The following is a 14,937-nucleotide window of genomic DNA, read 5'->3' on the forward strand; positions in this document are numbered from 1 at the left end:
GGTTGGAATCCATCAGTGTTCTATTAGTCATCTTCTCCTTCATCCTCTTCTCCTTCCTCCCCTTCATTATCATCTTCATCTTCTTCACCTTCATCCTCATCCCCTCCTTCATCAATATCTTCTAATCCTTCCTCCTTTTCGTCATCATCATCTTCTTCTTCTCCTTCTCCTTCTCCATCATTCATATTGGGAACCAAGTAGTATTGTAGTGGGTTTGGCCAAATATCATCTTTGATGACATCTCCTGACTCATCAGCACCTGCATCAGAATGGTCAGTAAACCAGGTAAAGAAGCTGTCTGGTTCCTCATGCTGCCTCTTCCTGTTGGCTCTATTCTGCATTTGACTTGAACATTTTGTCAGATCCTTTCCAGATTTCCATTTGATTTCAGTGGACTTTGAAAATGGATCACTACTCTCATCCAGATGAAGTTCTTTGGAGAGAACTTTATTTTCAAAGTAAGGATTTTCATCGAAAATAAAAATCTATTCTGTAACCTGATTTAATATCTTCAAATTCTGTCACTTCAACTCTGCTCCATACAATGCAGTGCCTCTTCGTCCTCCTCCCCAAGCAGTGCAGACACTCGTGGATGGTTGACAAATGTTGTTACCCAAAAATTTGGGATTTTGGTGATCAGTTCTGACCTCTTCTGAAAAAATGGTTGGCGGAGTTTGTGATATTTCTGTTCTACTTTCAAAATCTCCTCACTGGCTTGTTCGTTAAGTCTGTATTTCATTTTGTACTACATCAACGCGTTCAATTGCTTCTTGCTGTTGTTTTTGTCCCTTCTTCAGCAAACCTGCAGGGGCCCATGTCTCCTCCAGTCCCAGACCAGGAGGTGGTCTTAGTTTCTTCTTTTTTTTTTTTTTTTTTTTTGAGACGGAGTTTCGCTCTTGTTACCCAGGCTGGAGTGCAATGGCGCGATCTCGGCTCACCGCAACCTCCGCCTCCTGGGTTCAGGCAATTCTCCTGCCTCAGCCTCCTGAGTAGCTGTGATTACAGGCACGAGCCACCATGCCCAGCTAATTTTTTGTATTTTTAGTAGAGACGGGGTTTCACCATGTTGACCAGGATGGTCTCGATCTCTTGACCTCGTGATCCACCCGTCTCGGCCTCCCAAAGTGCTGGGATTACAGGCTTGAGCCACCGAGTTTCTTCTTTTAAGGAAGGAGGGGAGACTGGTATTTGGGGGCTATGCTACTGGGGAAGTCGGAGAACCAGAGCACAAGTCTTCTCACTCGTCTGGAAGCAGACAGAACCCTCTTTTTTTTTTTTTTTTTTTTTTTTTTTTTGAGCTGGAGTCTTGCTCTGTAGCCCAGGCTGGAGTGAAGTGGTACAATTATGACTCACTGCAGCCTTAACTTTCCAGACTTCACCAATCCTCCCACCTCAGCCTCCCAATTAGTTGGGACCACAGGAGGAAAAAAAATTCACAGTCTTAGCTGAATTTCTGCTACCCAAAGACTAAATGTATTTTAAGCTCCAATAAAACTTTTTTTTTTTTTTTTTGAGACGGAGTTTCGCTCTTGTTACCCAGGCTGGAGTGCAATGGCGCGATCTCGGCTCACCGCAACCTCCGCCTCCTGGGTTCAGGCAATTCTCCTGCCTCAGCCTCCTGATTAGCTGGGATTACAGGCACGCGCCACCACGCCCAGCTAATTTTTTGTATTTTTAGTAGAGACGGGGTTTCACCATGTTGACCAGGATGGTCTCGATCTCTTGACCTCATGATCCACCCGCCTCGGCCTCCCAAAGTGCTGGGATTACAGGCGTGAGCCACCGCGCCTGGCCACCCAATAAAACTTTTATTCAGTAATAAAAGGAAGGGCCAGGCGCGGTGGCTCACGCCTGTAATCCCAGCACTTTGGGAGGCCGAGACGGGTGGATCACGAGGTCAAGAGATCGAGACCATCCTGGTCAACATGGTGAAACCCCGTCTCTACTAAAAATAAAAAAAATTAGCTGGGCGTGGTGGCGCGTGCCTGTAATCCCAGCTAATCAGGAGGCTGAGGCAGGAGAATTGCCTGAACCCAGGAGGCGGAGGTTGCGGTGAGCCGAGATCGCGCCATTGCACTCCAGCCTGGGTAACAAGAGCGAAACTCTGTCTCAAAACAAAACAAAACAAAAAAGTAATAAAAGGAAAAAGAGGAAAAATATAATAGTACATACTTACAAATACACACACATACATGCACACACAAGCAATGAAGAAAACATATGTAGCTGCTATGTCCTCCTTACTCTAAGTAGTCATGGGACCACAGTTGTTAGCTTTAACTGTGTCCCACTAATCATTCCTTGTTTTCCCTTACTTCAGTCAAGCCCTTAGCAAGGCTTAGTTCCTTCCTGATGAGGCTTGATTTGCATTTCTTTGACATAGTCATTTTCATCCTTATTTATCTTTAGTTTGGTGGCATGAAGAGTACTAAATATCCAAATGGCAGTTTCGTCTTCCAATTCAATAGAACCAGTGTTGTGGCCTTTCATGAAAGCATTTCTATTCTGGGAATCAAGACCTCCAGATTAGTAGAATGCAATGCTATGGGGATGGAAAACAAAATTTCTGCAAGTAGCCATAATAGTGAGAAGAACCACTCCCATTTCCATCTGTTTTGTTTTGTTGTGTTGTGTTGTGTGGTGTTTTTGGAGTCTTTCTCTGTCGCCCAGACTAGGGTGCACTGGCACAATCACGGGTCACTGTAACTTCCACCTCCCTGGTTCAAGCCATTCTCCTGCCTCAGCTTCCCGTGTAGCTGAGATTACAAGCATGCACCACCATGCCTGGCTAGTTTTTGTATTTTCAGTAGAGATGGGGTTTCTCAATATTGGCCAGCCTGGTCTCAAACTCCTGACCTCAAGTGATCCTCCTGCCTCAGCCTCCCAAAGTGTTGGGATTGCAGCCATGAGCCATAGTGCCTGGCCCCATTTTCATCTCTTGAATACTGTATTTATTCTGGCTGTGGGAAAGATAGCACCACATGTTGGTCTCTGATTCAAAACATACACTGCGTCTTGGAAGATAGCATGGCATTCTTTCAGGACTGTCTGTAAACCAACTGAGTCTTCAGTAGGCCATTATACTCTTCTGCTAGGCCAAATATTTCTGGGTGAAGGAATACATGGTATGACCAGTGAATTTTTTGGGCATAATCCCATTGTTGCGTTTCTTTTGCTGTGAAATAATCACAAGCACTGTTGTGCAGAATACAAGGAAAATCAATAAGGTATTTTATGAGTCCATGTATGTGGTGCCAGCATTATAGGCAGAGAAGGCAAGTCCATATCCAGAATATGTGTCTATTCCAGTGAAAAGATCTCTGTTCACTTCCATTAGGGAAACAATCCAATGTAATCAACTGACCACCAGGTGGCTGGCTGACTTGTCTCTCCAAGGAAGGGTGCCAAATAAGAGACCCAGTGTTGGTTTGTGCTGTTGGCTAGTTATTATTGTTAGCAGTAGCAATGTAACTGGGCTACAAGGTAAGACTTTGTGAGAAGATCATATTGCTGAATCCATACAGAGCCCCTGTTCTGGACAATATGATCAGTTTGCACATGGGTCCATTGAAAAATCACTAGGGTGGCTAGGGAAAGTGGTTGGCTGATGTCAAGAGAATGAGTCACTTTGTTCATCTCATCATAAAAAGTTTCCTTATTGCCCGGTGGCTCACACCTGTAATCCCAGCACTTTGGGAGGCCGAGGCGGGTGGATCACGAGGTCAAGAGATCGAGACCATCCTGGTCAACATGGTGAAACCCCGTCTCTACTAAAAATACAAAAAATTAGCTGGGCATGGTGGTGCATGCCTATAATCCCAGCTACTCAGGAGGCTGAGGCAGGAGAATTGCCTGAACCCAGGAGGCAGAGGTTGCGGTGAGCCGAGATCGTGCCATTGCACTCCAGCCTGGGTAACAAGAGCGAAACTCCGTCTCAAAAAAAAAAAAAAAAAAAAAAAAAAAAATTGGCTGGGCATGGTGGCGCGTGCCTGTAATCCCAGCTACTCAGGAGGCTGAGGCAGGAGAATTGCCTGAACCCAGGAGGCGGAGGTTGCGGTGAGCTAAGATTGGGCCATTGCACTCCAGCCTGGGTAACAAGAGTGAAACTCTGTCTTAAAAAAAAAAAAAAAAGTTTCCTTATCAAATGGTTGGTGAGTATCTATGTGGGACCCAAATATATTCACATGGAATATTTCAACCATCCTATAAGGTCCGTCCACATATCTCTTCCTTAGATCTTCTTGTATCAATCTTCCAATCTTGTCCTCTCTGACTCCTTGATCATCCAGCCCAAATGTTAGCAACTGCCCATGAATCATTGTTGATCCATACTTCTGACCATGTTTCAGTCCAGACAAGGTGGACAACCAAACATGTTGCTCTAAATTATGCTTATTAGGATAATTTCCCTTTACTACTGTCCATCAGGGCCACCTCTCACTGGGACTATAATGATGTAACCATCCACCTCTGGTTGGTAAGAGCATATCATGTAGAACCATTTGTACACCAGGCCTGGGATTTTTCCTCCTCAATCTATCATTGTAGGAAACTCCTTATAAAGTAATATATGTGAGTTGAGAGAAGAAGAGTTGCTGCTGAAGGACTCTTCATGGAATTACCTATTTTCCATTTCTGCATAAGTCTGACATATGCCATTCCCACTTGATGACAGATTGCTGCCATGTGTATCCAACCTTATGGCGTGGCAGTCCAGGTAGCACCCATTTCATAAAGGAAAGCTCAGTTAACATTGCCACTTGATGTTCCATAGTCAAGCATTCAGTCTCTAGGGTTAAATAGCCAGATGGTAGCTGTTTGTGAAAAACTCAAATGATTATTTGCAGAAAAGGACATGTATTTGCTCCAAAATCCTAGAGGTCTATATGATGATTTTTCTTTGATGCAAAGGGTATCTGCTTACTACACAATAGAACAAGTATTTTATACGTAGAACTATTTCAGTATTCAATATTGCCATTCTCGGGGGGTAATTTTTATTTTCTAGTTAGAAAGCTTTTGTTTAAAATATGTTGTTTTGGTTGGGCTGGCACACGCCTGTAATCCCAGCACTTTGGGAGGCCGAAGCAGGTGGATCATCTGTGGTCAGGAGTTCAAGACTAACCTGGTGAGGGTGGAGTGGAGGAAAGTTAAAAAAAAAAAAGACCGGCCGGGCGCGGTGGCTCAAGCCTGTAATCCCAGCACTTTGGGAGGCTGAGGCGGGTGGATCACGAGGTCAAGAGATCGAGACCGTCCTGGTCAACATAGTGAAACCCCGTCTCTACTAAAAATACTAAAAAAAATTAGCTGGGCATGGTGGCACGTGCCTGTAATCCCACCCACTCAGGAGGCTGAGGCAGGAGAATTGCCCGAACCCAGGAGGCGGAGGTTGCCGTGAGCCGAGATCGCGCCATTGCACTCCAGCCTGGGTAACAAGAGGGAAACTCTGTCTCAAAAAAAAAAAAAAAAAAAAAAGACCAACCTGTCTCTAACATGGTGAAACCACCCCGTCTCTACTAAAAAATACAAAAATTAGCTGGACGTGGTGGTGTGCTGTAAGTCCCAGCTATCCGGGAGGCTGAGGCAGGAGTATCTCTTGAAGCCGGGAGGCAGAGGTTCCAGTAAGCTAAGATTGCACGACTGCCCTCCAGCCAGGGCAACAGAGCGAGACTCCATCTCAAAAAAATAAAAATAAATAAAAATAGCCGGGCGCGGTGGCTCAAGCCTGTAATCCCAGCACTTTGGGAGGCCGAGGCGGGTGGATCACGAGGTCGAGAGATTGAGACCATCCTGGTCAACATGGTGAAACCCCGTCTCTACTAAAAATTAGCTGGGCATGGTGGCGCGTGCCTGTAATCCCAGCTACTCAGGAGGCTGAGGCAGGAGAATTGCCTGAACCCAGGAGGCGGAGGTTGCGGTGAGCCGAGATCGCGCCATTGCACTCCAGCCTGGGTAACAAGGGCCAAACTCCGTCTCAAAAAAAAATAAATAAATAAATAAATAAAAATTAAAAAATTTTTTTGTTTAACTTTTTGTTTTTGACTGGCATAACAAAATAAAACATGTTATTTTTACCTTCTGATCTTCCTCAAAATTCTGCTCAGGTTTCTATTGACCCTGTTATTTCATGTTAAGTTTTCCTCCACTTTCCTTCTCCTATTCTGTTTTCTCTTATATTTTCCTCCTTTTGTTTTCTATCAGTATTGCCTTTTCCATCGACTTTTTCCAAGTTTTCCTCATTTCTGCTAATTTTCTATTTGATACACTTAATTTCTTCTCCTTAGTCTTCCTATTCTTTCTTGCCTCCACTTTTGTCTGTCTGCAATTTTTTTATCAATTACATTTTATTTCTATTAGTTTTTATTAGTACCACTTAAAAAGTGTAACATATGCCCCTGAGATAAGATTATTTATCCTTGTAGAGCTTATAGGATTCCTTTTTTTGTGTTTTGTTTTATTTTGTTTCTTTTCTTTTCTTTTTTCTTTTTTTTTTTTTTTTTGAGATGGAATTTCGCTCTTGTTACCAAGGCTGGAGTGCAATGGCATGATCTCGGCTCACCACAACCTCCGCCTCCTGGGTTCAGGCAATTCTCCTGCCTCAGCCTCCTGAGTAGCTGGGATTACAGGCACGGGCCACCATGCCCAGCTAATTTTTTGTATTTTTAGTAGAGACGGGGTTTCACCATGTTGACCAGGATGGTCTCGATCTCTTGACCTCGTGATCCACCCACCTCGGCCTCCCAAAGTGCTGGGATTACAGGCTTGAGCCACCGTGCCCGGCCATTTTGTTTCTTTTTAACAGAGGGAGGAGCTGGGCTTGTAGTGGATACTGGATATTTGACATAGATACTATCATACTTTGTAAATTTTGTTAGGTTTTTGTTTTAGATGGAGTCTCGCTCTGTTGCCAGGCTGGAATGCAGTGGCGTGATCTCAGCTCACTGCAACATCTGCCTCCACAATTCAAGCAATTCTCCTGCCTCAGCCTCCTGAGTAGCTGGGACTACAGGTGCATGCCACCACACCTGGCTAATTTTTGTATTTTTAGTAGAGACAGGGCTTCATCATGTTGGCCAAGATGGTCTCAATCTCTTGACCTCGTGATTCACCCGCCTCAGCCTCCCAAAGTGGTGGAATTACAGATGTGAGCCAATGCACCCAGCCAGAGCTTGTAGGATTCCAATGGAAAAGATGCCAGTGGAAAAACTTATTCAGTACATGCAAACATTTAATATACTGTGGTTGAATTAGTTGTTGAGAAGGTCAGAGTTTGATACTTCTAAAAATCAGAGAGGGTCCCCAAAAGCAAAATTCTTATTTATCTGAAGTCATACTGCATCACTACCTCTGAGTGCCTTTGCAAATCTGCATCTTTAGATATTAAAAAGGGAAGGCAACTCTGTGCATGTCCCACAGCCAAGTAAGTTAATGATGTGGTATTTATTATAAAAAACAGCTTTTTAGGCCGGGCGCAGAAATATATATATATTTTTAATATGTAAAATATATATATATTTATAAATATATATATTAATTTAAATATAAATATTGTAGTTACACTTAGAATAACCTCTAATATAAATATTGTAGTTACACTTAGAATAACCTCTAATAAAGTCAAATATATTTTAAACATTCTTTTTTTTTTTTTAATTTAAAGAAGTTTAATTGAACAATGAACGATTTGTGAATTGGGCAGACCCCAGAATCACAGCAGATTCAGAGAGACTTCAGGGATATCTCATGTTCAGAACAAATTTATAAACCAAAAAAGGGAAATGATGTACAGAAATTGGCAGTGAGGTACAGAAACAGCTGGATTGGTTACAGGTTGGCGTTTGCCTTTTTTGAACACAGTTTGAACACTTAGCAGTCTGTGAGTGTTAGAGGCACATACTCCTAAGTTTGCAATCTTGTCTGCCTATTAAGCTAGGTTACCTTTCATCCACAAGGACTCAAATATAGAAATACAGAGTCCTCAGGCCATATTTTTTTTTTTTTTTGAGACGGAGTTTCACTGTTGTTACCCAGGCTGGAGTGCAATGGCGTGATCTCGGCTCACCGCAACCTCCGCCTCCTGGCTTCAGACAATTCTCCTGCCTCAGCCTCCTGAGTAACTGGGATTACAGGCACGCACCACCATGCCCAGCTAATTTTTTTGTATTTTTAGTAGAGACGGGGTTTCACCATGTTGACCAGGATGGTCTCGATCTCTCGACCTCGTGATCCACCCGCCTCGGCCTCCCGAAGTGCTGGGATTACAGGCGTGAGCCACCGATAAACATTCTTATATAAATATGTTTGACCCAGAAAAGTCTACTGTAACATGTCTGAAAAATTTTTAAGCACCTAAAATTTCTCTACCAATAGCACAAACACAGCTGCAATATCAGATTTCTCCATAGTGAAAATAATAGTTTCTTGAGACATAATCTTGGAGAGTGATATTTAAGGAGAAAGTTCAATCTATTGTCATACACATTTTCAAAAGAAAATGATTGAACTAACATTGGTTTTTGCAGTAATGTAAATAAAACTTCAGTGATTCCTGAAAGATTTCTTGTAATAAACACATTGCCATTCAGATAATACACTTCATTAGTACATTCTAGAAGTAAATAAATCTTATCACATAGGTAATATAATTAAGATTTTTAAATTATTTTTATTTTTATTATTTTTATTTTTTTTAAAGACGAGGTTTCACCATATTGGTCAGGCTGGTCTCGAACTTCTGACCTCAGGTGATCCGCCCGCCTCAGCCTCCCAAAGTGCTGGGATTACAGGCGTGAGCCACCGCGCCTGGCCATAATTAAGATATTTTACATGTAGCTGGGCACGGTGGCTCACGCCTGTAATCCCAGCACTTTGGGAGGCCGAGGCGGGTGGATCACGATGTCAAGAGATCGAGACCATCCTGGTCAACATGGTGAAACCCCGTCTCTACTAAAAATACAAAAAATTAGCTGGGCATGGTGGCACCTGCCTGTAATCCCAGCTACTCAGGAGGCTGAGGCAGGAGAATTGCCTGAGCCCAGGAGGTGGAGGTTGCGGTGAGCCGAGATCGCGCCATTGCACTCCAGCCTGGGTAACAAGAGCAAAACTCCGTCTCAAAAAAAAAAAAAAAAAAAAAGATATTTTACATGTTATATGTTACTTAACATTTCTTTTAAATTTTTGAGTTTTTTATTTTTTGTAGAGATAGAGCCTTCAATTCCTGGGTTCAAGTGATCCTCCTGCTTCAGCTTCCCAAACAGTTGAGATTACAGGTATGAGCCACCACACCTGTTCTTACTTAATATTAAAAGGATTAAATATATATTTATATATAATATTTTTATTTTTTGAGACGGAGTCTCTCTCTTTCACCCTGGCTGGAGTGCAGTGGCGTGATTTTGGTTCACTGCAACCTCTGCCTGCTGGGTTCAGGGTTCAAGCAATTCTCTTGCCTCAGCCTTTTTGAGTAGTCAAGATTACAGGCATGTACCACCATGCCTAGCTAATTTCTCTTTAGAAGAGATGGGATTTCATCATGTTGGTCAGGCTGGTCTTGAACTCCTGACCTGAAATGATCCATTGGCCTCAGCCTCCCAGAGTGCTGGGATTACAGGTGTGAGCCACTGTGCCTGGCCAGGAATAAATATATTTAAAATTTTCAATATGGATAAATTTGTTAAGAAGCAAAAGACAGTGGTTGGGATATTATCTATAGCCAGTGTGAAAAGAAAAAATTAGCTGGGCATGGTACATGCCTGTAGTCCCAGCTACTCGGGAGGCTGAGGTGGGAGGATCACTTGAGCCCAGGAGTTCTGGGTTGTAGTGCACTCTTCTGATTGGGTGTCGGCACTAAGTTCAGCATCAATATGGTGACCGCCTGGGATCGGGAGACCACCAGGTTGCCTAAGGAGGGGTCAACCGGCCTAGGTTGGAAACAGAGCAGGTCAAAACTCCCGTGCTGATCAGTAGTGGGATTGCATCTGTGAATAGCCAGGGCACTCCAGCCTGGGCAACATAGAGAGACCCCGTCTCTAAAAAAATGAAAGAAAAAAAGAAAGAAGGGCCGGGCGCGGTGGCTCACGCCTATAATCCCAGCGCTTTGGGAGGCCAAGGCGGGTGGATCACAAGGTCAAGAGATCGAGACCATCCTGGTCAACATGGTGAAACCCCATCTCTACTAAAAATACAAAAATTAGCTGGGCATGGTGGCGCACACCTGTAGTCCCAGCTATTCGGGAGGCTGAGGCAGGAGAATTGCTTGAACCCAGGAGGCGGAGGTTGTGGTGAGCTGAGCTTGGGCCATTGCACTCCAGCCTGGGTAACAAGAGTGGAATTCCGTCAAAAAAAAAGAAAGAAAGAAAAGAAAAGGAAAGAAAGAAAAAAAGAAAGAAAATGACTCAATAATACCTGTTAAAGCACAGTAAGGAAGATTTTATTCAGGACCACTGTGATAGGCAGAGGAACCACCACCACGAGGTCTTGCAGTGGAAAAGAGAGATTGGGCTCAATTCCAATAACAGAATGGACCAGTGGGAATTTATAGCCAAGAAGCAGGCCGGGGGGTGGGGGTCAGTGGATAGAAAATTGCAAAGAGGAAACATCAGGGCAGCATGGACCAGTGGGAATTTACAGCCAAGGTGCAGGGTAGGGGTCAGTGGATAGAAAATTGCAAAGAGGGGCCTGGTGTGGTGGCTCACGCCTCTAATCCCAGCAGTTTGGGAGGCCAAGGTGGGCGGATCACGAGGTTGAGAGATCAAGATCTGGGTGACAGAGCGAGGCTTTGTCTCAACTATCCTGGCCAACACGGTGAAACCCCGTCTCTACTAAAAATACAAAAAAAAAAAAAAAATTAGCCGAGCATGGTGGCATGAGCCTGTGGTCCCAGTTACTCGGGAGGCTGAGGTGGAAGAATCGCTTGAACCCGGGAGGTGGAGGTTGCAGTGAGCCAAGATTGTGCCACTGCACTCCAGCCTGGTGACAGAGCAAGAATTCGTCTCAAAAAAAAAAAAAAAAAAAGAAAGAAAAAGAAAGAAAGAAAAAAGAGGAAACATCAGGAGTAAGGAGGATTCTGACTAAAGCAAACTAACAGGATTTTTGCCAAAGACAGTCCAGGGTGGCCAGATATCACTTAGGAAATGGGGAGGATGAAGAACCTAATCCGATACTAAAGATGATCAGATATCATGGATGAGGGTGGTTCTTGCTAAATTCACTCAGCAGGGTTCTTTGCTAAAACTAGATTTCACTGTAAAGTGGACAAATGAGGCTGGGCGCGGTGGCTCATACCTGTAATCCCAGCACTTTGGGAGGCTGAGGCAAGCGGATCATGAGGTCTGGAGTTCAAGACCAGCCTGGCCAACATGGTGAAACCCCGTCGCTACTAAAAATACAAAAATTAGTCTGGTGTAGTGGCGTGCACCTGTAGTCCCAGCTACTGGGGAGGCTGAGACAGGAGAATCACTTGAACCAAGGAGGCGAAGGTTGCAATGAGATAAGATCGAGCCCCTGCACTCCAGCCTGGGTTACAAAGCAAGACTCCATGTAAAAAAGAAAAAAAAAAAAGTGGACAAATGGGCCTAGCAGAAGGTTAAGAAGCCTGATTAAAGTTTGGCCAAGCAAGGGATCTTTCTCATCAGATTGCCAGAATTATTCAAATTCTGGCTCTGAAACTTATTAGCTGTGTAACTTTGGGCAATTACTTAACCCATGCCTCAGCTTTCACATCTATAAAATGGGACTAATAATAATATATACTTACAGAATTATTATGAGGGTTAAACCACTTAATATATGTACAGCCTTTAGAAAAAGTGCCTTATTAGCTGGGGGTGTGGACGTGCACCTGTAGTACCAGCTGCCTGGGAGGCTGAGGCAGGAAAATCTTTTGAACCTGGAATGCGGGGGTTGCAGTGAGCTGAGATCACATCACTGCACTCAGCCTGGGTGACTTTGCCTCAAAAAAAAAAAAAAAAAAAGCACCTAGCACTTACACATAGTATCTAAGTGATAGACTCTCTTGTATTGTGGGGCACCTATTTAACTTAAACTTTGCCCAGAGAGTGTCCATGAGGGATTTGCTGACTAATCTTGTCTTGGGATACTGTTTCTGTTTCTCATTTTCCATTTTTTTTCCCCCAGTTCATTGTCCAGCTCCTTTTCGATTTCCTCTTCTTTTTCTTGCTCTTTCCACCAGCTTCTTCTTCTCCTCCTCTCTATTTCTGCTTTCCCTTTTGTTCATCTTCACTGTAATTTCCATTTGAATGTTCAGGATTTTGATCCCAAGGTTTAGCTAGTTGTTTCCGTGTAAAAAGATACCGTCTTCCATATCATCCGCTACTTTTTTTTTCTCCTGTTTTCCTCCCGTTGTTTGTTTTTTGTTTTTTTCTTTTTGAGACGGAGTCTTGCTGTGTCGCCAGGCTGGAGTGCAGTGGCGCAATCTCAACTCACTGCAACCTCCGCCTCCTGGGTTCAAGCGATTCTTCCGCCTCAACCTCCCAAGGAGCTGGGACCACAGGCACGTGCCAATACATCCGACTAATTTTTGTATTTTTAGTAGAGACGGGGTTTCACCATGTTGGCCAGGATGGTCTCAATCTCTTGACCTCGTGATCCGCCCACCTCGACCTCCCAAAGTGCTGGGATTACAGGCATGAGCCACCGGCGCCCGACTCCTGTTTGCCTCTCTAGAAAGATGAGCTTGTTGAATCCGGAGCTTTTAGTTTTGTTTGGTTCTCCACGCCCAGTAAGAACACATAGTAGATGCTCAATATTTGTTGAATGAGTGAGTGAGTAGAATACTTTATTCTTGGGCATGGCGGTGGTAGCGACCTCGTGGCGTCTCTGACCTCTTTCCGGTGGCGGCGGGAGCGGCGGCTGCTGCTGCGAGGGGCGACAGGAGAGAGCGCGCAGGATGAAGCAGGTGCTGGAGGCCAGTCACTTCTTCAGATCCTGAAAGTCACCTGCTGGGAGAGCACTGATCTTCCATTTCTTGGCCTCCCAAAGTGCTGGGGTTACAGGCGTGAGCCACTGTGCCCGGCCAGGAGAGTCTCATTTTCATTTTTATTTTTTAATTTTTTTCTCAAAAAAATAAAATAAAATAAAAAATAAATTAAAAAAATTTTTTTTTAAAAAGATGGGGTTTCACCTTGCCCAGGCTGGCCTCAAACTCCTGAACTCAAGAGATTCATCTGCCTTGGACTCCCAATGTGCTGTGATTACAGTTGTAAGCCACCCCATCCAGCCTATCCTATCTGTTTTTTTCAGACAGAGTTTCGCTCTTGTCCAGGCTGGAGTGCAATGGCACTATCTTGGCTCACTTCAACCTCCACTTCCTGGGTTCAGGTGATTCTCCTGCTTCAGCCTCCCAAGTAGCTGGGATTACAGGCATGCACCATCACATTCAGCTAATTTTATATTTTTAGTAGAGACTGGGTATCTCCATTTTGGTCAGGCTGGTCTTGAACTCCTGACCTCAGGTGATCCACCTGCCCTGGCCTCCCAAAGTGCTGGGATTACAGGGGTGAACCACCACACCTGGCCCCTACCTTTTAAAGGACTTCTTTGTACTTTCTCCTCAGTAATTCCCTCTCCAAATGGGGGTTGCCTACCCACTTCATCCCTTTTAACTATGTGTTTTGGAGCACCCTACACACACACACACACACACACACACACACACACACACACACACCCTTTTCTCAAGAACATTGCATTTCCTTTAGAGTGTTTTGCTCTTTGAATAGCCTGTTAGCTAAAGGCTAATTTTGTGAATAAATTTCACTTTCTTCTTTGTTTTATAACTTTATTCTTCCTTCTTCTTTGCTTTATCTCTAATACTTAAAAAAAACTTTGCTGTGCTGTTAACATCTTTGTAAAACCTCCTTAGTACTTTTTAGAACAACACAAGATTATAATGAATGAATACTCTGGCACTGGCTGTTAATTGTCTATCTAGAATCTCGCAGCTAAAAGAAAAAAATGGAATCATGTTCTTTGCAGCAACATGGACTCACCTAGAGGCCATTATCATAAGGGAATTAATGCAGAAACAGAATACCAAGTATCACATGTTCTCACTTATATATGAGAGATAAACATTAGGTGGTACACACAGACATAAAGACAGAAACAGCAGATGCTAGGGACTCCAAAAAAGAGTAGGGGTGGAGGGGTGCAAGGGTTAAAAAGCTAACTATCAGGTACTATGTTCACTACTTGAGCGACGAGATCAGTAGAAGCCCAAACCTCGGCAGCATGAAATATAACTGTGTAACAAACTAGCACATATAAACCCCAAATCTAAAATAAATAAATAAATAAAATAGACCTCAGAAGAGCTGGATAGCTAGCCGTCTCCACTATGTGAGAACACGTGAAAAGATGCCATCCACAAACCAGAAAGCAAGTCCCCACCAGACACTGAGTATGTTGGTTCCTTGATCTTGGACTTCCAGCCTCCAGATGTGACAAATCAATTTCTGTTGCACATATATATACATATATATTTTCGCTTTCCTTCCTTCCTTTTTTTTTTTTTTTTTTTTTTTTTTTTTTTTTTTTTTTTTGACAGAGTATCCAGGCTGGAGTGCAGTGGCTCAAACTTGGCTCACTGCAACCTCTGCTTCCTGAGTTCCAGTGATTCTCCTGTTTCAGCCTCCTGAGTAGCTGGGACTACATGTGCCTGCCACCACACACACTTTGACCTTTTCTCCATCTTTTCTTCCTGTCCATAACTAGAACATGATGCTTGGCTTTACAGAAACCATCTTGGTACCATAAAGTTGAAAGCCACATCTGAGAACAGTATCACAGGAAGCAAGCAGGGTGCTTCCCTGATGATCTCAGGAAACTGCAGTACCAACCCTGAAATGCTTATTCTTAGACTTTTTATTTCATAAGGTCAGTAAACTCCCTATTTGATTAATTTGCTCCAGATTGTGA

General features: G+C 43.6%; 1 pseudogene; it reads right to left on the reverse strand.

The window, feature by feature from the left end:
* Positions 1 to 14,020, reverse strand: LOC101036395 (protein SET pseudogene; annotated as a pseudogene).
* Between the last annotated feature and the right edge of the window lie 917 nt (positions 14,021 to 14,937).

This window comes from Saimiri boliviensis, chromosome 7 (genome assembly GCF_048565385.1).
Source record: "Saimiri boliviensis isolate mSaiBol1 chromosome 7, mSaiBol1.pri, whole genome shotgun sequence".
In the NCBI taxonomy this organism is placed as follows: Eukaryota; Metazoa; Chordata; class Mammalia; order Primates; family Cebidae; genus Saimiri; species Saimiri boliviensis.